The 25,419-nt window shown below is 40.0% G+C and overlaps 1 protein-coding gene across 3 annotated transcripts in view; it reads right to left on the bottom strand.

The window, feature by feature from the left end:
* The window catches only part of nckap5l (NCK-associated protein 5-like), a 542,250-nt gene that overhangs the window by 345,404 nt on the left and 171,427 nt on the right, over positions 1–25,419 (bottom strand). For 2 of the 3 annotated variants that reach the window (XM_078403436.1, XM_078403439.1), the window contains exon 1: positions 13,912–13,980. The exons of the other annotated variant lie outside the window; for it this stretch is intronic. The gene's annotated coding sequence lies outside the window, so the exon portion shown is untranslated. Of the gene's footprint in view, positions 1–13,911; positions 13,981–25,419 lie in introns of those variants that run through there. 3 annotated transcript variants of the gene reach the window in all.

The raw sequence follows: 25,419 nt of genomic DNA, 5'->3' as shown, positions 1-25,419 counted from the left end.
GGAGTATCACTGTTGGCTTCACTGCACCCTTGATGATTGCTGGTGACCACAATGGCCCACTCATTCTGCTGTTGATGCAGATGGGGGAAATATCCATGTAGGCATGAAGGGCACCAGTAGCTTGGCTGGTGTTTTTATGTTAAACCGAAAGCCCAATTCTGATCTAAGCTGCTTGTGGTTTGCGAAGGGAATGCTCCCTTCTCATCCACACCTTGGTGCCAATTAATTTCAACTACAGTGACTGGCTTCCTTTCAGATTTACAAGGATCAGATGTCCCCAATTTTATTTCATTAACATCAGTAATTTACAAAAAAACTAATATGTGTATGTGTGTGTGTATATATATATATACATATATATATATATATACACACACACATCTTATCTTAGAAACTAAAACAGAAACACAAATGTATTCACTGCATTTAAATTTAATCAGTCTGTTTAACTAATCCAGAATCTCAAAACCAAGCATTAATCCCCCAGATTTTGCTTTCAAAGGATAAATCTCTTTTGATCATCATAAATGGACACATTTAGAGTTTCCTTCCTGTGACTGTGATTCTATATTGAGAAAACCCCTTATTTTTAACCCATTCTCATCAATAGGCAGAAACAAAGAACTGCAGATGTTGGTTTATACCAAAGATAGACAACGTAACTTGTATTTGGAGAAACTCAGCAGGTCACAGAGCATCTCTGGAGAAAAAGGATAGGTGACGTTTCAGGTCAGGACCCTGATGTATATTTCTGATCAATAGGCAGGTTGTTTGCTTGTCAATACATAAATCTGGATAATCAATATAAATGCATTAATTGCAAAACTCTTCTCATGTATTCCCTGATTTGATGCACCAAGGCTTTACTTATTCTGTTGTACTGACACTGGTAGATGAGATACATGCATCCTTGTGCATATCTGAATGTAAAAGGGATCACAGGGTCAAAATGGAAGGAAAGACACCGAATATATTAAATTTTCTAAGTCAGCTTCGTTCCTTTCTAACTGCCTTACATATTTGTATATATTTCCTCAATGAATTATTCTACTCCTCAATTTAGTTTAATTTAGTTCAGAGATACAGCATGAAAACAGGCCCTTCAGCCGAAAGAGTCCACCCCGACCATCAATCATCTGTTCTCACTAGTTTGATGTTATCCCCCTTTTGCATCCACTCCTGACACATTTGGAGCAATTTATAGAGACCAATTAACTTACAAACCCGCACATCCTCGGGATGTGGGAGGAAACTGGAGCACCTGGATGAAACCCAAGTGGTCACAGAGAGAACATACAAACTCCACATAGATAGCACCCCACAGTCAGAATTGAACCTAGGTCTCTAGCGCTGTGAGGCAGCAGCTCTATCAGCTGTGCAACTGTGTTGCTTTATAAGTTTCCAATGAGTAATTTTGCAACACCCATTATTGTCATAAACATTTCATAAAAATGAGATGCCTATTGTATATCTTTGTGTGCTTTCTTAAAGACCAAATTGTTTTGGAGCTAATTCATTCCTATATGTGCAAAACTCAATTTCTTACCAGAGATTTAGCAATGAATAATAATAAAAGACAATCTTGTAAGGATTTCTTCATTAGTTCGAAAGGATAAAATTAAAAATCCTGAAACATAATTATTCTTAAAGATGTGAGAGATAGGTTATGATTAATGATACTTTGACCAAATCATGCTTGTTTTCTATCACTTTAATCAATTAATTTATTCATTGGAATATTTTAGATCATACTGGAATAGTCACAGACAGCAAAGATAGACACAAAGTGCTGGAGTAACTCAGCAGGACAGGCAGCATCCATCACTGGAGAGAAGGAATTGGTGATGTTTTGGGGGGTCAAGACCCTTCTTCTGACTGAGAGTCGGGAGGAAAGGGAAACGAGAGATATAGATGGTGATGTAGAGAGATATAGAACAAATGATTGAAAGATATGCGAAAAAAAGTTGCTGGAGAGCAGGAGGAATCACGGAGGGGAAGCAACGACAGAAGATGTTGCAGAACATCTTTGCCTTCTATGTATTATAATTTATAGTGTGGAAGAGAGAGGAGAAATTTCACTTCCAATGCACAAACATAATCCTCCTGCACCAGGAACTTGTTTGGGTGGATCAAAGCTCTGCCCCCAAATGCTTCAGAGAATCTGATCGCACAGGCTGTGTATCAGGTATCTGGACTAGCAGATTTTAACCACATTTTCTTTGAATGTGTGGCAGGAGAAAAGGACCAGCTATTTAGTTTTCTCAGCATTTTTATATTAAATACTAACATTCATTGCAATATTAATTAAATGGCAGAGCAGCAAGGTGCTTTTTTAAAATCCCACAAAGGAAGGAGCAACCTCTATTTTTAAAAGCAAATAAAATAGAAAGGAAGTGCAACACATCTGTATTTCTATGGAAGGATGTTCTAACCTCTACCATTTCCTGGATGCTCATGGTAGTTTAACCCAATAGTGGTCCTCTTGCAACAGAAATAAAGCATCTGGAGGTTATATTTTGCCATCCTGGTTAGAAAATAGTAGTCAAAGTTCAGCCAAGTTATCTGGGGGGGGGGTTAATGAAATATCTGCAATGTTGAAATTTGAATGCTTTGGATTGCATTTAATAAATTTATACATGAAATAGTCAGCATGGATGTTAGAGAAAGCCGTTTTTGAAAATCCTTTAGACATGATGGGAAATGCACTGTGTATGCAGAATCAAAGGCATTAACAAATAATATAAAAACAGTTTCTAGAAGATCAAAGATGTGGAACCTATTGGAATAAAGTGAAATGGATTAAATAATAGTTTTAAATGAGCCTAATCAAAAAACAGCAATCTAGCAATGAGAAGGTTGGAAGTGCCCGACTGGGTTTTATATAGGATAGGACCTCTGCGACCAGGTGGGAACTTGAGACTACAAGCCTGTCAGATCTAACGCAACACCTCCATCCTTACTATACTTCCTATACACACGCGACTCTGTGGCCAACATCTGCTCCAACACCAATTACAAGTTTGCAGATCACACCACCGTAGTGAACCAGACCTCAAACATGGCAAGACGGAGTACAGGAAGGACATGGAGAGCTGAGTAACAAGGTGTCAAGACAACAACCTCTCTCTCTGTGCCAGCAAGATGAAGGAGTTTGCCACTGACTTCAGGAAACGGGGTGGTCCTACGCCAGTCAGCATGCTGAAGTAGAGGTGGTCGAGAGCTTCAAGAGCGTAATTATCAATGACAATCTTTCCTGAACAGGCACATTGGTGACATGGCCAAGAAAACACGGCAATGCCTCTACTTTCTCAGAAGACTATGGAAGTTCAGCATGTCTGCAATAACTCTTACCAATTTCTACAGATGCACTGTAGAAAGCATCCGATCAGGATGATTTTTTGGATCTCATTTACTAAATTTATACACAAGACGATAAGTTTTTAGATTTAGATTTAGAGATACAGTGCGGAAACAGGCCCTTCGGCCCACCGAGTCCGCGCCGCCCAGAGATCCCCGCACATTAACACTATCCTACACACACTAGGAACAATTTTTACATTTTACCCAGTCAATTAACCTACATACCTGTACGTCTTTGGAGTGTGGGAGGAAACCGAAGATCTCGGAGAAAACCCACGCAGGTCACGGGGAGAACGTACAAACTCCGTACAGACGGCGCCCGTAGTCAGGATCGAACCCGAGTCTCAGGCGCTGCATTCGCTGTAAGGCAGCAACTCTACCGCTGCGCCACCGTAAGTTAACAGTCAACATGGATGATAGACAAAGCCTTTCTTGAAAACCCTTTTAACATGTTGAGAATGCAATGTGTACACAGAATCAAAGGCATCAACAAACTTACGAAAAAGGTCAGGGACACACAGCATGGAAACTGACCCTTAGGCCCCAGCTTCCCCACACCGACCAACATGTCCCATCTACACTGACCCACCTGCCTGCGTTTGGCCCATATCCCTGTAAACCTGTCCTATCCATGTACCTGTCCAATTGCTTCTTAAAGGTGTCTTAAATGTTTCTTAAGACGAAAAATTTGCAGTTACCTATGAGCAAGATGGATTAAATATCAGTTGTAAATGAACACAAACTGGAGCTCAATGCTCTCACGACAGTGGAACTAATTGTAGACTTTTGAAGAGATCCCCCTCCCCTCCCCCTCCCACTCACATCAACAACACTATAGTCACATCTGTGGAGTCATTTAAGTTCCTTGGAACCATCATCTCCAGGGACCTTAAATGGGGGGCCACCATCGACTCCACAGTCAAAAAGGCCCAACAGAGGATGTACTTCCTGCGGCAGCTGAGGAAACACAGTCTGCCACAGGCAATGATGGTCCAATTCTATACTGCTATCATTGAGTCTGCCCTCACCTTCTCCATCATGGTCTGGTTTGGCTCAGCCACCAAGCCGACATCCGGAGGCTGCAACGGATCGTTCGCACAGCTGAGAAGGTTGTTGGCTGCAACCTTCCCCCCATTGTCGAACTGTACACTGCAAGGGCCAGGAAGCGAGCGGGCAAGATCATCTCTGACCCTACTCACCCTGGCCACAAACTCTTTGAAGCACTTCCCTCTGGAAGGCAACTCCGGACTGTCAAAGCAGCCACAGCCAGACAAAAAACAGCTTTTTTCCACGAGCAGTTGCTCTGCTCAATAACCAAAGTCTGTGGTCTCTTTTTTGCTCTGGTTTATTTTCACCCACATGTTTAGATCATAATGGTGTATCCTTATTGTTTTGATGTGTTTATGCTTTATTCTTAATTGTTAACTATATGTTTGTGTTGTTATTTGTGAGCGGAGCACCAAGGCACATTCCCTTGTATATGCATACTTGGCCAATAAACTTATTCATTCATTCATTCATTCACATCGAAAATAGCAGGCGGGGATGAGATGACCGAAAGAGTTCCTTGAAACCATCTTCATTGATGGGACAGCAGTTGAGGGAGTCAACAGCTTCAATTTCCTGGGTGTGCATATCTTTGAAGATCTGTCCTGGGCTCAGCATATTGATGCAACAACAAAGTAAACTCACCAATGCTTCTACTTCTAATGAAGATTGAGGAGATTCAATATCTGGCCAAATACTCTATCCAATTTCTACAGTGATAGAGAGCATACTGACTGGCTGCAACATGGCCTGGTTCAGTAATTCAAATGCCATGGATCAAAGGAGTCTGCAGAAAATGGTAGACATTGCCCCGGTCCAACACGAGATTTCCCCACCATCGAAGGTATCTAAAGGAGGAGCTATCTCACAAAGGTAACTAATATTGCCAAAAACCCACAAAACCCTGGATACTCTCTCATCTTCCTGCCATCTTGGGAAAAACTCCTGTTTACCTGGAATAAAGACACACAGATACCATGACACAAAGAATGGAGAGAATAACACACATGGGACAAAAATAGTCACAGGAGAATAATGAAAACAGAAAATGCTGGAAAAACTCAGTAGGTCGGACATCAAAGAGAAATAGTCAATGTTTTGTGTCTGTGTCCATTCATCAGAACTGACAGTCACAGGAGAAAATGGGCAAAGTGATGCAGCTATAAACAACACCATGGACTTTTGACTGGAGAGAGGGGAAAGTGTGATGAACTTTCAGTTGACAACAATATCAAATGTGAGAGTAACAGCATAGGTATCCGAATATCACTGGCCTCTATTTTAATGAGAGATTTATGAGGAGATCTTCGCACATTTTCAGAATTGGAGATAAAGGAGACTGGAAAAAAGGAAAAGCGTGGAAGTGTGGATGACAAAACTGGGATTATATTTACCCTTCATGAAGTGGACGTATTTGTCATACGAGACTGGATACAGCTCTTGACGTCATTGAGCTACATCAGGTGACATATGGCTCAAGCAGCTCGGCACCTACACGAAGTGAAGCTACCCCACAACAACGAAAATAGCTGGGAGGACAGCAGGTGATGTTTCACCTATTCCTTTTCTCCAGAGATGCTTCCTGTTCTGCTGATTACTCCAGCTTTTTATCTATCTTTGGTTTAAATCTGCACTTTAAGAAGGGTCTCGACCTGAAACCTCACCCATTCCTTCTATCCACACATGCTGCCTGTCCCGCTGGGTTACTCCAGCGTTTTGTGTCTATCTTCGGTGTAAACCAGCATCTGCAGTTCCTTCCTACACATGGCGTTTTTTATTCCTTGTATTAAGTCTCAAAGCGGGAGGTGGAGTTGAGGAGTGGTCAGGCAGACCTTACGGCATCTGTTAATGTTTAGGGCATCATAATATGTGATTCCGTCAATTACAATTCAGACATGTGACTAAATAATCATTATGTATTATATAGGAGTCTCGAATTTTAACATCAGTTTTACTAGTTTTCACAAAAATCTCCTGATTTAATTTCAGGTAGCATGTTAACTAAAGGATTGTTTCCTTAATTTGAGGGGGGGGGGGGGGTGCAGACTGCATAAGATCATTCAATATAACTCTTGCAATCAATTGTAGCCAAAGATAGGAGGAATTACCGAAGAAATTCCTTCTCCTGGTTCTGACTCCCAGGTTGCATACATCATAAATGGGGAATGCAACAAACTTCTGGAAATTAAAGAGATCTGTGCAGCCTGGGTTTTAAGAGAGGGTTTTTGTTACTTTCCTACTGGGAGATTAGAAACTGTTCCACAGTTTTTCAAGTTCGGACATTGTATATATATCAAAAGCCAATTTTCACATTTAAAAGAAAAACATGGTCCTTATAAAAAGCGGAAAATATTAATTTGACGTAAAAAGCAATGAAGGGTACCAATGAGTACGGCTTTCACAAAACGACACAATTGTTGCAATTAGGCACGATTTATTTTCTAAAATTCTTCTGTGCCAATCTACTCAGTTTCTGCTCAACGTGAAGGGTAGAGGCTAACTTTTCCTGCACTGAAGGGCAGTTGTAAATCTCACATGAGGCTGCTTGTAAATCTGCCACGTTACTAGTCTTTGCAAAACTGGAATTTCTCCTGCTGATTTGGAAACATTAGCATCAGTGCAAGTTTCTATGATCTATTCGACACAAAGCTCAATAGTACTGATGCTACTGACATGTTAATGAAGCAATTAATGTTTAACGACAAGCTGTTATCCTAAAAAAGTGACCTTAGTGATTCAACTGAGGACACGATGTGGTGACTAACACAAATTGTATCCAGATATTGGAGCTAATACGTAATTATTAGCTCAAATATTATCAATTAGCATGACAATATAAAATCTTTACTGCAATACATTCGTGCTTCAACAGATGTAGCATAGTCTGCAGATATTGCATCTGCAACTCAATTGTTTTAAGTGAGGCCTGCTACAGACTGGGAAAAGGCAGGGCACTGGCCAGGCAGACTAAAGGCACCAGAAGGGAAACTACATTACATTAAATGGCCTTTTCACAGTAGCAGCAATTCAATTTGACTGTAGATTGACAACACAATGAAGGTCAGCTTTTACTGCCTGTGCAGTGGAAAGGGAAATCTGGCCCTAGCTTTCACATTGTGCTGAAATTTAATGGAGAGTCAGAGTGCAAGTACTTAAAAGATCAGCGATACTTATTGTTCTCAAGAAGTATTAATAAATCTGAACCAGTCTTTTATTGTTGTGTTTATATGTGATCCGTCTTCACATTCAGTCAACAAATTCAGAAATTTTAAAAAATGCTCATTTTGTTCACAGAAGATTATTTCTCAATTCTAACATGGCAATATGTCCAAAACTATCACCTTGCTTCAAATAGCAGCAGATTCGGAAATAATTAAGAAACATATACAAAGGGAGGTACTCAAAATCCCACGTTAATTGTTAAATTACTTCAAGCATAATTGCCTTCTTTAAATGTGCAAATTTGCCATTTATATTGAAAAATATAATGTTGTGAACTCCCACTTTCTACGTCAGAAATGCATATATCCAAAATTGTTATTTAATTCTGCTTGTGTGCATTGTGCAAATAGGACAAAAGACAATAAATGCGCTTGCAGATTTTGCAGTGATTGATCATTTTACGTTTGTCAGCCTTACAATGTACATTATCTCACCACAGATGACTACATTTGATAGGACAAGCAAAAATAATGATTGACATCTTGGCACATTGTATACTTTCTCACGCACTGAAGATGTGTGAAAAATTGAAAACATCTCCCTGTTGTCCCTCTTACACTCAGATGGGGATTCACTTTTGCCCGTCAGTAGGTTTAAAGAAAACTATACAAATGCCATATCTTTGTGGGAGATACTTTTGCTACACTGGAGATATCTAGATTAAATGAGAACTTCCAATATTAGGCAGGGGGTGCAGTTGTGTGTGAATAGTTGCCCAGTCACAGTAGTATGAACCCATATTCATAAACCATGGAAGCATTAAAAATCAATTATGAACTGATGGCATAATCGTTTACCCCTACATTGTAACCATAAAAGCAGGCCTGCTATAGACGAAAGCAACAGAAGCAAGCTGATTGCATATTTTGACAAATTAGATGATTAATTGAAGACATCAAGCTCAGGCCCACTGCATCTCCATAGATCTTTATAAGGGGAGAGGAAAAGAATTGTTGTTGAAATGGACACATGTCCAGTGAGACACTAGTCCATCGGGACACTAAAAAAGGCAGCAACAGCAGGGCCACTTTTAGCAGTGAATCAAACAGTGGTCAGGCTAAAGGCATTGATTAGTGTCATAGTTAATAACAACTGCTATGTTTCAGTCTCTTTTAAAACTCAGAAACCTAATATTGAATGACCCAGATGTGCTACATCACAACGTTGGTGAATAATATAAATGGAAACAGAACACTGAACAGAAAAAGGGGCATAGTCTTGCATTGTGTGCAGCACGTTTAAATCAACACCAATTCTTCTCCATGCATATAAAATTTGTAGGGCAAACTTAATTACAGCCAAAATAGTTTAAATGTAGTATATGCTTTCCCTATACTGAAATGCGCTTTTATCAATTGAGTCAGGAAGGAGTGGCTAAAGATTCAAAAGCACAAATGTTACTAATGCTTTCTCTTCACAAACTAATTCATTGTCTGTATAATAAATGAAAGGAATGCTATTATTAAATTTAGCACACCTCAAACATTCTTTAACAGTAGCCATGTGCAATGGTGCTTAACTCCCAGGCTACCCTCAAAATAGAATTAAAAATGTGAAGATTGTAAAGGTCAATATTTGTAGGTACAATTACAGAAAAATAATATCCAGAAATAACAGAAATATTGGGTATGGAAACTAAAGTTACAGATTAGCTGCTGACTCTTGTAAGGTATCTAAGAAGTCACCCGTCACAAATATCAATTTAAAAACGCATTTAAATTTGGAACGTTTTCAGAAGGGAACATAGAATTCCATCAGTTGTGACAAAACAACATTGAGTGAGTTTTTCAGTGTATAAATGCAAAGGCGTGCATTTGGAAATCCAATTGGAAAAGCATTCCTGTTTGCCAAATACTTCGACATGTGACACCATTGGGAAATACAGTGAACAGTTGTTCTGTTGCATTTCCTCCAGGGGCGTAAGTAGATTGGTCTATTTTTTTAAATAGCCAATCATCAGCGGGTGGATGCAACTAAAACCTCCACAAAAGCTCATTGTATGGGAAATATTCAAAACACTTATTAAATACCAGTGTAATTTTACAAAGGCAAAGCAGTGTTTTACAGAGCAGTTTAAGATTGAAACTCCAATAATTTCCATTAGGGTCACCCAATATAGATATGAGATATTCGACTCCACAACATTTTTCCTCAAAGGTGCAAAATTTCAAACTAGGCAAACTGAAAATGTCAGCGTAGCACAAGTGCTTTTCCTGAAATATATTTTGGAATGATATAGTGCATACTAAATTATATTGAATATCATGCAATATCTTTAATGATCTGAAGGAAGTTTTATAAGAGCACCTCCTGCAGTTAAGTAATAATCGTTTGACCAATAAAGTATTAGATATTACTCTTCATTAAATTGCCAGTGACCAACACCCCACAGAACTTCTAATTATGCCCATGACGTTTCAAATATGGAATTAAAAATACAATGATGTTCCAGGTAACAATACCAAACACTTAATCAATTTGGACTTCAAAGACAAGATGAAAATTTAAACCAAAAATTATATTGAAGAATTTTTGTGAACAATCCCTGCATAAAAATTGTCCATTTATACTTTACTGTCATGCCAGTTAGACATATTATCTGTTGATATATTGCCTAACATATAAAGTTCCATCAAACACTGACGCATTGTCAAATATTAATGAACATTTCCATGGTAGTAAATGTATCTAAATATGTATATAATATAGCAGGAATACTTAAGCATCCACAGACAGCCTAATAAGTTTACAGAACTGTGGTGTATTGGTAGATGACCAGAAATATGGATTATTCCAGTAGAGAAATATATATTGTATTTCTTCTTTTGCTATAATATTTATTGATTTCTTCAAAAGTAACAATTTATCATAGGCACCATTAGGTCACACAATTTTTTGTGTAATAAGCCAAACAAAACCTTCTATCAGAATATAATAGAAGCACAATGGAATATGCGCATCTGGATGCTGAAAGCATTAAAATGGTTGAGTGGTTGCCTCAGCGATAGATTTTAGCATGAATAATTTCTGCAAAGTCAACTAACATATTAGCATGGCTAAAATAAATCAAAATTGAATGTACATTTTATCCAGCTATAAGCAACAGCCAAATTTAAATTACTTGTTAAATTAGTGATATAAATCCTTGCCTCCCAGGATTTATCCAAATATGTACCCTTCTTAAAACATCAAATGGCTGCCAATCAATTTTTCTTACCCTTTGTCAGTTAACATAGTTTATCAAATGCAGTCAACAACTGCAACATTTATGCAAGCAATCTATATGCTAAAACTCTCATTTGTTTATTTGTTTGTTCCTGAACTACAGCCAAAATGGTACATGATAGTGCAACAATTTTAGGCCCACCTTACTCACCGTTGTCCCTTTGGTGCTAATGGTAGAGGTTTCATTGAGATCGGTGTTATATTTTAAGTTATTCACATTTTAAAGTTTAAATCTACCTCTAAGGGGGGGAGAGGGGGCAGAGGGGAGGGGGAGGGGGGAGGGGAGGGGAGGGCGAGGGGAGGGGAGGGAGAGGGGAGGGGAGGGAGAGGGGAGGGGAGGGAGAGGGGAGGGGAGGGAGAGGGGAGGGGAGGGAGGGGGTGTGGGGAGGGGGGAGGAATGGGAGAGGGAAGGGGGAGGGATGGGGGGAGGGATGTGGGGAGGGGGAGGGATGGGGGAGGGATGGGGAGAGGGGGAGGGATGGGGGGAGTGGGAGGGGAGGGATGGGGGAAGGAGAGGGGAGGGATTGGGAGGAGAGAGGGTAGAGATGGGGAGGAGAGAGGGGAGGGATGAGGAAGGAGAGAGGGGAGGGATGAGAGAGGAGAGAGGGGAGGGATGAGGGAGGAGGGAGGGGAGGGATGGGGGAGGAGAGGGTGCTGCACCAATGCAGGAGAGGTTTGGGCCCAACAGGTCCACTTGGTCTAGTAGACAATAAAACCATAAAGTTAATATTAGCTTATACTTTAAAATTCTGATGCCACTTTACAAATTAAACTCATGTTTCAATGCAACATTATGAACCAAATCAAGTCATTTTAGAAAAGAAATCACTAATTTTATTCATTTAACTGATAACTGAATAATATTCAGAATGATGAAACCCAACCATTTGGTAAGCCACAACTTGCTGTGTGTGGGTAAACAAAAAAATTGCAGTAATAGCATTTTGTTTCTCTTAACTGCAGTAGCAGTTTATGGAAACTTTCTTCTTGGGCCAGCTGGCATTGGTCCAAGTACAGCATATTAAAAAAAGAAAATTACTCACATGCTATGCTTTACTGACTACTGTATTAATCTCAGAAAAAACCCCATCAAATGCTGGATGATTGAAAAGCATCTTAAATATAATTTATTTTGTAAAAGACTGGTGTATACTTTCAAACTGCACAATATTTTCAATAATCCACAATCCAGAAGTAAATTTAAAACTTGAACTTTTCAATGTGATATTTTGAAGTATTAGCAAGCAACAAAGAAACATTTTACCAGTGTGTAAAAAAAGTTGTAATTAAGATAAGCTGTCCACATGGAATTATTTCAACATGACATATATCACAAAATACTTCAAATCGAATCAGTTTTTTTTCCATACAGTATTAATGTTCAAATTTACAAATCATTATTTTTTTTTAATTAAACAATTTTGTATGCAAGTGTACTATACTGTCCAAGTAGTGAAAATGCATAGATTCTTGCAAAATATTTTAAAACATTATTTTCCACAGTTGTTTTACTATTTTTGTAATTTTACACAAAAATAACACTATAGGCTTTCTAGTGCAGAATTCCCAACTGAAGATTAACATAGAACATTTCCGCCAGCAATTTAATTTAATCCTTCCCATTTTGAACATCCATTTATACATCTCCTCACAGGGAACCAAAATAGTTTTGTGGTGATGATATCTTCATGTTCTTCTGACTACCATAGTTTAATTCTTCAATATAATCACCATCCAATATTTTTTGGAATTTCTCTGCAAATATTACATTTTTAACTCTCAGCACATAAAAAAAGTGATCCCTGGCATTTAAAAATTCTGATAATCATTCCTTGAATATCTTGCAACCAACGTTCAAATTCGAGCACAAGGCCAATAAATAGAGACTTCTCCAAACACAATGTGATGATTGTTGGTAAACTGCATGCAGGCAAGAGTTTTATGACTAAAATAGTTCCCACGGTGCCTTATGGTATTCACCAGTGGAGAAGTCCCAAGAGAGGTTCCCAGCAAAGTATGGCACACATGTTCCTTCTGAATGCTACATACATGCCAGGTCCTAGGGCTAGCGGAATGCTACATACATGCCAGAGCTCATGGGACTAGCGGAATCAAGGGAAATGGGGAGAAGGTAGGTATGGACTACTGATTGTGGATGATCAGCCATGATCACAATGAAAGATTGTGCTGGCTCAAAGGGCCAAATGGCCCTTTCTATGTTTCTATGTTTCTATGTCAGAAATGAACTTTAACATCATAGACACAAAATGCTGGAGTACATGAACATTCATTGTTTTCTGCAAGCGTTGGTAAAAGGGTAGTAGAGAGACAAGTTGCTGCAGCTATCAGGACTTAAGATGGAATCAGTGGATAGCTGTGTTTATCAGTTGCAGCAGCAGCAGCAGCAAACATTTCAGGAGGACTGGAATTAAACAGTGCCATTCATTCTGGAGAAAGCATTTAAGCTGACCAGATCATGTGAGATGTTACTGGGATTAACCCACTAGACAAAACCTTAATCAGACTTCAAAATAAAGCTTCAGTATCTGCTTTCATTCTCTAAAATGATCATATTTCTCCTCCATCATTCAGAATTAAGCAGCTTACAGCTGCATGGCGACTCAGCATATGCAGTTGCTAGTAGCAACAGGGCACACAATTGTGTTTCCCAGCCAAATAATGAGGCTTTTGCTGTCCCTGTTGATTGCTTCACAGACATTTTGGGATGTGGTGACAACAGTTTGGTTCCTCTAAAAATCTAACCTGTTTTATGTTAAATTAAAAGAGCTGATTTTTTCTTTAGTATGCTAAAAAACGATGTTAAGTTTCTGGAAACAGTACATGCTGCATTTCCAAGCAGATTCTCATAATTGAATATCTAGCTAGTTAAATTATGCAGACATTTCAGCAACACAACCAGTTTTAGCTCTCATGGTCCACTGAGAATGTAAATTGTTCTTGATGTGGACCTTGCAGTAAAATTCCACATAAATACTGTCTGTAAACATTGACAATAAATTCAACACCAGAATATATTTCAAGATTTATGCTTCTTACCCAGACTACGAGAGAACATCCTTAGAGCAGTCCTTCACATAACAGTCAGAGTAATCCTCAGAGCAATCAAACAGCAGCATTCAAAGATCCAGAGTTGATAAACTTTCTCTCCAGTTTACGGCCATACCCTGCCACTGCAGTGAAAACAATCTTGCGCTCTGCTTTGTTGTGCTTCACTGGTTTCTCAGGGAGAGGGGTACTTAACATGTGTTTAGGGACGGCTGCCGCCTTTGAAGGTGGCAGTTTCCTCGGGGAGAGAAGCTTACAGCAGATCAAGAGCGCACTGCTGATGCTCTGTGTGCGATCCTACAACTGGGCCTATTAATTCTCGTCCCTAAGAAACTACCGAGAATCTGCCGTCGAGTGAAGCCCATCTGCTGCCATCATAATCAGTCTCAACTGAATGGCTCTGACAAATCTGTGCCTGCAGCAGGGCTTAGGGAAGTTGGTGCAGGGGGAAGGGTATGTTTCTTTTGTCTGCTGCAAACCAGGTTATTGTGAATGGAAAGGCACTTTGGGAAGTGGAATTAAAAAGCTCCATATACCATCCAGGTTAAAGGCAACACCAATCCCCATCGCCAAACATTTGCTGCTAATGAACTAAATGAACAATTACCTTAATCAGATTAGGAATTTGTAGCATGAGGCACGATGCAGCTAAATGTGTATCTCCAGGGTAATTTGTATGAATAAAACTGCTGTATCAGGTGATGAGCAATCACTTTGAGAAAGATTGTAGCAGAGAATTCTACTCCGGGCAGTAATCAATGAAAATAGTCATTATTGCTTTTCACGATTCCACACTGTCACAATTAGTTTTCTTCATTCTTAATTCAACTCTGCACTGCTCAAAAACAAAAAGTTTAATTCTTCATCTAGTGCCTTATTTGCTCACCCTTTTTGTCAGTGTCCAGTAAAGCACAAAGTGTATAAATTACAGATTAAACTATTGAAAAACACATGACTGCAGAAGCAACCAGTCGTGCATTGAAAAGAGAAAGGAAATCAACATCAGAAAAAGTTATATTTGTACAAAAACGGAATGCAATTGACTTTTAAATGTATGGACATTTCGGCATACAACTAGTGATAATTATTTGTTTGGAAATTGACAAAAATGAATAAGACCTAATGGAAAACGATATTTATTTCACCAGTGAATATTAAAGAGCACTACAGAATGCTGTCTTAGATGGATTCATCACCCGTGTATCCTGTGAAGCGTAGTTCCACTTGCGCTCCCCCTCCCCCCTCCCACGGAACAGAGAGTTTTCCTGGTCCTCACCCTTCACCCTACCAGCTTCCGCGTCCAACACATAATTCTCTGACATTTCCGCCACTTTCAACGTGACCCCACCATCAGTCACGTTTTCCCATCCCCATCCCTTTCAGCTTTCTGCAAAGACTGCTTCCTCCGTAACTCCTTTGTTCACTCATTCCTTTCCATCCAAACCTCCTCCTTACCAGGTACTTTCCCCTGCAACCGCAGGAGATGTAATACCTGTCCCTCTACCTCCTCCCGCACATCAATCCAGGGACCTCAGAGTCCTTTCAGTTTGTGTGCACCTCTTCCAACCTCATCTACAGTATGTCTTCAGCGATCCCAATGTGGCCTTCTTTACATCGGCAAGACCAAGCATAGACTAGGCGACCATTTTGCCGAACACTTACACTCAATCCGCCAAAATTTGTTGGATCTGCCAGTTGCTAACGTTTTTAACTTCTCATTTCTTAATGACCTTTCTGTCCTGATTCTCTTCCCTTGCAGACTGCGGCCACATGCAAACTGGAGGAACAGCACCTCACATTCTGCTTGGGTAGCTTACAACCCAACAGTATGAACATTGACTTCTCAGATTTTAGGTAAATAACCGACAAACACTCCCCACCTTCCTGTGCTCAGTCTAGATACACACCCATTTATCCCTTTCTCTTCCCCCTTGACCCCTTCTACCTATATTTCTTCCTCTGCCTTCACATTTTAAGCCTATTCTATCCTTATCACACCCTTTTTGTCTTTTCATCTCTGGCCTGTGTCCAACTATCTGCCCTCACCCTTATCCAGCTTGTATTCTACTGAACTGTATAAAAAAGTGAATTTTTATGAGGATGTTGCCAGGACTAGAGGGTGTGAGCTATTGGCAGAGGTTGAGTAGTCTGGGTCTCTATTTCTTGGAGCACAGGAGGATGAGGGGAGATCTTAAAGAGGTGTACAAAATCATGAGAGAAATAGATCAGGTAGATGCACAGTCTCTTGCCCAGACTGGGGGAATCGAGGATCAGAGGACATAGGTTCAAGGTGAAGGGGAACAGATTTAATAGGAATCTGAGGGGTAACTTTTTCACACAAAGGGTGGTGGGTGTATGGAATAAGCTGCAAGACGAGGTAGTTGAAGATGGGAAAATCCCAACATTTAAGGAACAGTTAGACAGGTACATGGATAGGACAGGTTTGGAGGGATATGGACCAAGCGCAGGCAAGTGGGACTAATGTAACTGGGACATGTTGGCCGGTTTGGGCAAGTTGGGCCGAAGGGCCTGTTTCCACACTGTATCACTCTATGACTTTCACTGCACTGCACTGCACATGGGACAAATAAAGTAGCGTTGTAACCGATGTAACAATTATGCCTCTGCTTTCTACCTCCATCCATCCCTCACAAGCACTGCCATCCACTCCATCAAAAGCATCCACATGAGGCACTGCCTTAAGAAAGTAGCATCAATCATCAACAATTCTCACCATCCAGGTCACGCTCTCTTCTTATTGCTACAGTAGGTAAGAAGTGCAGAAGCCTGAAGTTCCACATCATCAGGTTCATGAACTGTTACTTTCCACTGCTACCTGGTTCTTAAACCAACCTGCGCCCTGACCCTACCTCAACATCAAAACACGAGGGTCCACTTCTGGCTGTACCATGGACTTTTCTTTCTTTTTTTTTGCACCAAAGTAGTGTTTTTTTGTAGAGTACTCTTTCTTTAAGATACATTTTAAAGAAAGAGGATGAGGATGAGAGAGGATCTTATAGAAACATATAAAATTCTTAAAGGATTGGACAGGCTAGATGCAGGAAAATGTTCCCTATGTTGGGGGAGTCCAGAACCGGGGTCACAGTTTAAGAAGAAGGGGTAGGCCATTTAGGCCTGAGTTGAGAAAAAAAATGTTCATCCAAAGAGTTGTGAATCTGTGGAATTCTCTGCCACAGAAGGCAGAGGAGGCCAATTCACTGGATGTTTTCAAGAGAGAGAGTTAGATTTAGCTCTGAGAGCTAATGGAATCAAGGGAGATAGAGAAGAAGCAGGAATGGTGTACTGATTTTAGATGATCAGCCATGATCATATTGAATGGCGGTGCTGGCTCGAAGGGCCGAATGGCCTACTCTTGCATCTATGTTTCTATGTTGCTACGATCCCATGGTTGCTCCTCATCCATATTGTTCTCCTCTCCCTCTTGCTGGAGATACTTGCGACCAATCACAACAACATGTGTTATCCAGGATTTTCCTGTAGTGCCTTTGTAGGCCACTGCAGATGACATTAATTACTTAATACAATCTGAACACTGTCTTGTCCTGAGCTTTTTGAGCTGAGGTTGTTCTGTGACTCACTTTTAATACTTGTGAATGGGATTTTTTTGACCCAAGTCAAGTTTATTGTCATATGCACAAGTACAGTGAGGTAGAGGTACAATGAAAAATGTCGGTTCCAGCACCCAGACTCAAACACACAAAACAGATTATACTGATAGTGTGGCGGTGCCCGGGGATTAGGCCACTCCCTGGGTCATCCCCCTCGGCACTGAGTGGACAGGTTTGGGGAGGGGTCTGGAGCTATGGGGTTTGCCTGAAGGGGCTAGAGTTTACTCGTGCAGGAGACTGAAGAGAGTGGATGTTCCTTTGCTATGTTAAAGTTACTGTTAATCCTTACCTGGCGTCTTGCCTGATTCCTGCTGCGTCCAGACCCACTACAATAGTATAGTTAATTAGGTCACTAAATCGACCCATTCTTTCATCATATGTCAACCCCGCCATCCCAGGAATTAGCCTGGTGAACCTACGCAGCACTCCTTCAATAGCAATAATGTCCTTTCTCAAATTAGGAGACCAAAATTGCACACCACTCAGATAATAATCTGCCTTCCTGTTCTTGCCACCAAAGTGGATAACCTGACATTTATCCACATTATACTGTATCTGCCATGCATCTGCCCATTCACGCAACCTATCCAAGTCAACCTACAACCTCATAGCACCCTCATCGCAGCTCACACTGCCACCCAGCTTGGCGTCATTCGCAAACTTGGAGATGTCACATTCAGAAGAATCGTGGAGTAGGATTCATGGCTGCTCTTCCTCACTCTGCACATTTTCTTTCAAAGATTTATTTGTAAAGTAAAATTTCAAAGCTGCTGCGTCGTTCCCAATGGTCGTAACTGAGAAGGATTGTGATCCAAAAGCCTTGATCAATATTCAGTCCAAAACATTAATCGGACCCTCATTTGCACAGGCCTGTTTTAGGTAGGTCTTTAATGTGTAGGAGCAAAATGGAAATGCCACGTGGAGTTGGTGCTCAAACCTGATCTCCTGGTGCACACCAGTTTAAATAAATCGCCCGTTTTCCTGTACGCCAACTCCACCTGGACTTTCCATTTTGCTCCTACAATTGCCTCAGATTCCTTTCGGGTTTTCTTGGGATGAAAATCTTATCTCATAATTGGGCCTGAGCCCAGATTCTCTCCCCCCCCCCCCCAAGTGATTTTTTTGCTGAGTGCTAACTCTTGAGTTCAAGAGAGCCAGCTGAAACACTGCCAGTTTCTTCCATGTGTGTGTGTGTGTAAAAAAAAATAAAGAAACATAATCCATGTTCTTATTTTAAACCCAAACAGACATTTAAATTTGCTCGTAATCTCCTCACCAGAATTGTAAGTGCACTAATGATTTCCTTTCTACGTTTTCCTTCTTTTTCCCCTTAGCCTGACCTCAGTGACACTTTTTCTTATTCAGAACTGCTCAGCTTGTTGGCCTATCCCTGCTGCTGGGTATACCCACTTAAATTAAATAGCAGTGTTCCACAAAAGCTGGCATGATCTAATTCACCAGTAATTGCCTAGTTATGGTGTGACCTTAACACCTCTTTATTGGGGTGGACCTGATGAATGTGTACACTCAGTTCTCTTTCAGCTGCACTCATGGGGAAGGTGAAAGATCTCATGACTTGGCACAGTATTTATTGGTTTTATTTCTTTCAAAAAATAACGTTTTAAACTCTGTATCAAAAGGTTCCCATCTCAATCCATTAAATTGAGCACAAAATCAAGGGCTGAAATCCTAGTGCAATGCTGAGGAACTGTTAAATTGCAAGGTGACCATTTTTTTTGGATGACATTTTGTATTTAGGCTTTGTTGAAAGGCAAAGTTGTTTTCTTTGGTATCCTGGTCAACTTTTACTCATCATCACCAAGAATGGTTTATGTCCAACTCTGTATATTTTTTGTTTGTGTGCAGTTTTGGTCTCCAAATGTGAGGAAGGATATTCTTGCTATTGAGGGCGTGCAGCGTAGATTTACTAGGTTAATTCCCAGAATGGCGGGACTGTCACATGTTGAAAGACTGGAGCGACTAGGCTTGTATACACTGGAATTTAGAAGGATGAGAGGAGATCTTATCGAAACGTATAAGATTATTAAGAGGTTGGATACGTTAGAGGCAGGAAACATGTTCCCAATGTTGGGGGAGTCCATAACAAGGGGCCACAGTTTAAGAATAAGGGGTAGGCCATTTATAACTGAGATGAGGAAAAACTTTTTCAGTCAGAGAGTTGTGAGTCTGTGGAATTCTCTGCCTCAGAAGGCAATGGAGGCCAATTCTCTGAATGCATTCAAGAGAGAGCTAGATAGAGCTCTTAAGGATAGCGGAGTCAGGGGGTATGGGGAGAAGGCAGGAACGGGGTACTGATTGAGAATGATCAGCCATGATCACATTGAATGGCGGTGGTGGCTCGAAGGGCCGAATGGCCTCCTCCTGCACCTATTATCTATTGTCTATTTATCATCAAATTAAGATCAATATTCCAATAATGCTTTGGGATATCGCGGGACCATGAAACTATTGTAGAAAAGCAAGTATTTTCTTTATTTTATTCTCCTGCAGTCCTCATCACATTTCAAAGTAGGTTTTATTTATGAGCTTCAACTAATCACGAATATGGTTAAGGACAAGGAATAGAAAGAAACAGACCAGGTGCAGCAGATGGAATTATGTTAGATGGGCATCTTGGTTGACACATTCATGAAAAGTCAAAATGCCTGTTCCTGAATGCTATTTCTGTTCTATGTACTATAAATTCCAAGACTTAATTTTCCATTTCTAAATACTGTCTAAACTTCTATTGGTATTTTTCTTTTTTTTAATGCTTATAACAACATAGAAAGCCAATCTGCCCATCATCAGCTCATATGTTATATGAGCAGAATTAGGCCATTTGGCCCATCAAGTGTACCCCACCATTCATTCATGGCTGATCTATCTTTCCCTCTCAACCTCAATCTCCTGCTTTCACCCCGTAATATCCAACACCCTAACTAATCAAGAATCTGTTAATCTCTGCTTTAAAAACGGCCTCCACAGCCGTCTGTAACAATGAATTCCACAGATTCACCACCCTCTGACTAAATAAATTCCTTCTCATTTCCTTTCTAAAGGCGATGCCAGCTCTGAGGGGGGGCAATCCCATCAGTCCTATTCCCCCCCTCCTTATTTCCCTGTACCCCTTACTTTTTATAGACAATAGACAATAGACAATAGGTGCATACCCAGCAACTCCTCTTTTACCGCCTCAATTGTAGGCGGCAATTAGCGTACCTGCACCATTTAGTAAAGTGGGAAGAAACTGTATAGGAAACCTACACAACCACAGAGAATTGTCTATTGTCTAATACGCTAATTCCTCAGGGACAATACACAAAGTCAGGATCCTAGAGCTCTGTAGCAGTACCACTAGCTTTTTCACCACCACGTTATTGTAATATTATGGATAATGCAAAGATGACGCGTATGTAGAACATGAGGTTTTGTAACCAATGCCATCACAATATATTTACAGACAACACAATTCTTCATGCTAGCCACAAGGAAGGAATTATACCTTATTCTCTTGCCTCGGAAGTGGTGTAATGGCATAAATTTTATAACCACACTAATATAACCATGAATTATTCACAAGCTAGCAAAAAGGGCTCATTTTCCTTTCATTATTCTGAATTTAGTCTTGCTCTTAAATTAGGAACTGTTTCTGGATGATTCACAAACTAGTAATATGTAAAAACATTTAATTTAGTTAATATACAAATATTCGATTTACTCAAAATCAAGTAGAAACAACACAATCCTTGCTCTAAAAATGTGTGCAGCTGCACTAACTGCATTATCCTGACACCATCAATAGTTGCAAATTAGCTTTCAAGTACTCCTCACACATGATGAGTGCAAATTTGTTCCTTAATAATTTAAGATAAAAATTTGATCTGGTACTTGCACAATGGATCATGAATTCTATGTAACAATTGAATGAATTATTGTTGACATGATAAAAGCATGGACTAACAGAAATATTATGATGGATGGTTATTATAAAGAGGGGCACACAAATTCATGACCCCTTATCCCATTAGGGATAAGACCGACAAGTGACCCGACAGAGAATTAAACTTGTAATCAGTAAACATGGATTGATTGCGACAACTTTCACAAATCGGAGTAACAATAAAGCACAACAGTGTAAGAGTGCTCTTCTTGCTACATTATCAGTGCAAAAGAAGTTTTGTTTCACTCTGGCCCTGCAAGTTATAGTGTGGATAGACACAAAAAGCTTGAGTAGCACAGTGGGTTATGTGTGGATGTGGACAGATAACTGTGGCAAACAGGAAAGGACTTCCTGTGTTTCTACTTGATTTCGAGTAAATCAAATATTTGTATATTAACTAAATTCGACTTCCCCAACAAGGCAATAGCAATCCACTTTATTTTGGATCTGTTGAGTACTTTATAACTGAATTGTATTTCACTATGTGGATTTTTCAGTTGGCTATTAAAGCAGCAAAATGCACATCATCTCATCGCCCGGATGCAGCTTTGGCCTGGCCCAATTTTCAAGCTCAAAGGTCAATAAAATAATTAACTCTGCTTTGGCCTGGATAGCATAAGCTCTCCAGTCTTCTTTCAACAAGGAGCAAATAACATAAGTTATCAGTAAGTCCATACCTGCCTTTTGTGTGTAGACATGTTCCATCCACAACACCTCATTCATTCTGATGGGAAACCTTAATTGAGGTGCAGACAAGTGCTGAATGCAGCACAGGAACTGGCCATTCTGCCCAATGACTTAATGCCAGATTCAATGCTCCACACCAGTTTCCTCTCACACTTATGGCATTTCATTATATTTCATGGTTCCCTTTGTGTTGTGTTGTCCCTAAATGTCATCTAGTTTCCTGTTAAAAAAATATCTATGGTATTTCCCCCAATTATGGTTTAGGGAGTTTTATGTTCTTTTTACACGAAATAATCTCCTTCTGAATTTGCAACTAAAATCTCCCTAAATGGAATTATTTTCTCGTTCATTCTTTCATAATTGTAAAAAAGTATGGTCAAGGCACCCCATTGTCATTTCTCTCCTGGATATTTCAAATGTTAATATTTTCAAACTTTAATGCTCGTATTAATCACTCACTTATGCTATTATCCTTATGAATGTTTTCAAGCACCTTAACCAATGTCTTTATATTCTCCATAATCTGGAGACATGAGCATGTGTAATGAGGTTCAATGGACATTTAACAATGCTTTTTAGCTTTTCTTCCTTCAGAATTGCAAGTAGAGTGCATAGTTTTCCTTCATATACCCTATTAACCAATGTTGCTGCATGTAGTGATGTGTAACTGCATACTGAAATCATATTTCTCCTCTAAACCACTCAGGTATTCATTATACAAATGGTATGCTGACTCCTTATCCATCAAACCAGAATATAACATCACATTTGCTTATTTGCCTCCTCCACTCTGATTCTCAAAGTTTATGAATTTCTTCTTGTCAGTTTTCCATTTTCCAGGATTGTTACCCATTGAAATAGTTTTATCTTTTCTGTCTTTAACTATTTATTTTTAAAAGTAATTGTTAGCTTGCCAACTGTGGTCTTTCCTTTGTTCTCTTCAGACACAGTCCCCTGCCACAGACATTTCCTTTGTTCCCTTCACATACACACCCATACTACAACTTAATAGAAAATAGACACAATAGACAATAGGTGCAGGAGTAGGCCATTCGGCCCTTCGAGCCAGCACCACCTTTCAATGTGATCATGGCTGATCATTCTCAATCAGTACACCATTCCTGCCTTCTCCCCATACCCCCTGACTTCGCTATCTTTAAGAGCTCTATCTAGCTCTCTCTTTAATGCATTCAGAGAATTGGCCTCCACTGCCTTCTGAGGCAGAGAATTCCACAGATTTACAACTCTCTAACTGAAAATGTTTTTCCTTATCTCCGTTCTAAATGGCCTACCCCTTATTCTTAAACTGTGGCCCCTGGTTCTGGACTCCCCCAACATTGGGAACATGTTTCGTGCCTCTAACGTGTCCAACCCTTAATAATCTTATATGCTTCCTTTCAGTGACTGATGCACTAGGACACCCAGATCTCATTGTACGTCCCCTTTTCCTAACTTGACACCATTCAGATAATAATCTGCCTTCCTATTCTTACCACCAAAGTGGATAACCTCACACTTATCCACATTAAACTGCATCTGCCATGCATCCGCCCATTCACACAACCTGTCCAAGTCACCCTGCAACCTCATAGCATGTTCCTCACAGTTCACTCTGCCACCCAGCTTTGTATCATCTGCAAATTTGCTAATGGTACTTTTAATCCCTTCATCCGTCATTAATGTATATTGTAAATAGCTGCAGTCCCAGCACCGAGCCTTGCGGTACCCCACTAATCACTGCCTGCCATTCTGAAAGGGACCCATTTATCCCCATTCTATGCTTTCTGTCTGCCAACCAATTTTCTATCCATGTCAGTACCCTAACCCCAATACCACGTGCTCTAATTTTGCCCACTGATCTCCTATGTGGACCTTGTCGAAGGCTTTCTGAAAATCAAGGTACACTACATCCACCGGCTCTACCCTGTCAATTTTCCTAGTTACATCCTCAAAAAATTCAAGAAGATTAGTCAAGCATGATTTCCCCTTCGTAAATCCATGCTGACTCGGAACGATCCTGTTACTGCTGTCCAAAAGCTCCACAATTTTGTCTTTTATAATTGACTCCAGCATCTTCCCCACCACTGATGTCAGACTAACTGGTCTATAATTTCCCGTTTTCTCTCTCCCTCCTTTCTTAAAAAGTGGGATAACATTAGCTACCCTACAATCCACAGGAACTGATCCTGAATCTGTAGAACATTGGGAAAATGATCACCAATGCATCCACAATTTCTAGAGCCACCTCCTTAAGTACCCTGGGATGCAGACCATCAGGCCCTGGGGATTTATCAGCCTTGAGTCCCATCAGTCTACCCAACACCATTTCCTGCCTAATGTGAAGTTCCTTCAGTTCCTCCGTCACCCTAGGATCTCTGGCCACTAGTACATCTGGGAGATTGTTTGTATCTTCCTTAGTGAAGACAGATCCAAAGTAGCAGCTCAACACGTCTGCCATTTCCTTGTTCCCCATAATAAATTCCCCTGCTTCTGTCTTCAAGGTACCCACATTTGCCTTGACTATTTTTTTCCTCTTCACATAAGCTTTTACTATCCTCCTTTATATTATTGGCTAGCTTACCCTTGTACCTCATCTTTTCTCCCCGTATTGCCTTTTTAGTTATCTTCTGTTGCTCTTTAAAAGAGTCCCAATCCTCCGGCTTAAAATACACTTGCTTCCCTATTTTTCCAATTCTGGTGAAGGAAGGTTCCTTGAGCCAAGTTGTTCACTCCATTTCTCTACCCATGGAAGGTGTTGCGAGTGCATCCAGCATTTTGTGTTTTATTTTGTCGTGCATTTATATATGTTTGAAACTTTGGCTGCATTTACGGCAAAATTGCTTAATTTTGCTTCTTTGCCATTATTGACATATAACCCAACAATATCAAAATAATTGTGTCTCATGTTACGGTCTGAATCCAAATTCCAAAATTATTTTTTGAAGCACTCCTTGGCAAGCTACTCATTGGCAACAGGTGTTTGCTATTATCAAATTATTAGTTAACCAAGTCGCGTCTCCTTAATAAATGTCATTAAGGTCCTACACTGGCTAATGAGCCATGCTATTTGAGGAAATCTGGTATTAATCACACCTCTTAAGTATCACGTCCAATGAATTTTGCTGAAGTCTGTGACAAATTAAGCAGAAGATTTCCAGATAATTTGCTTATATTATAAGGAATGTCTCAGACAATTTTCTATACATGTTCATGCAAGAATGCACGTACGCACATAACCAT

This window comes from Rhinoraja longicauda, chromosome 8 (assembly GCF_053455715.1).
Source record: "Rhinoraja longicauda isolate Sanriku21f chromosome 8, sRhiLon1.1, whole genome shotgun sequence".
NCBI lineage: Eukaryota > Metazoa > Chordata > Chondrichthyes > Rajiformes > Arhynchobatidae > Rhinoraja > Rhinoraja longicauda.
Note: the sequence above shows the minus strand (reverse complement) of the source record. Positions and strands in the feature narration are given on the sequence as shown.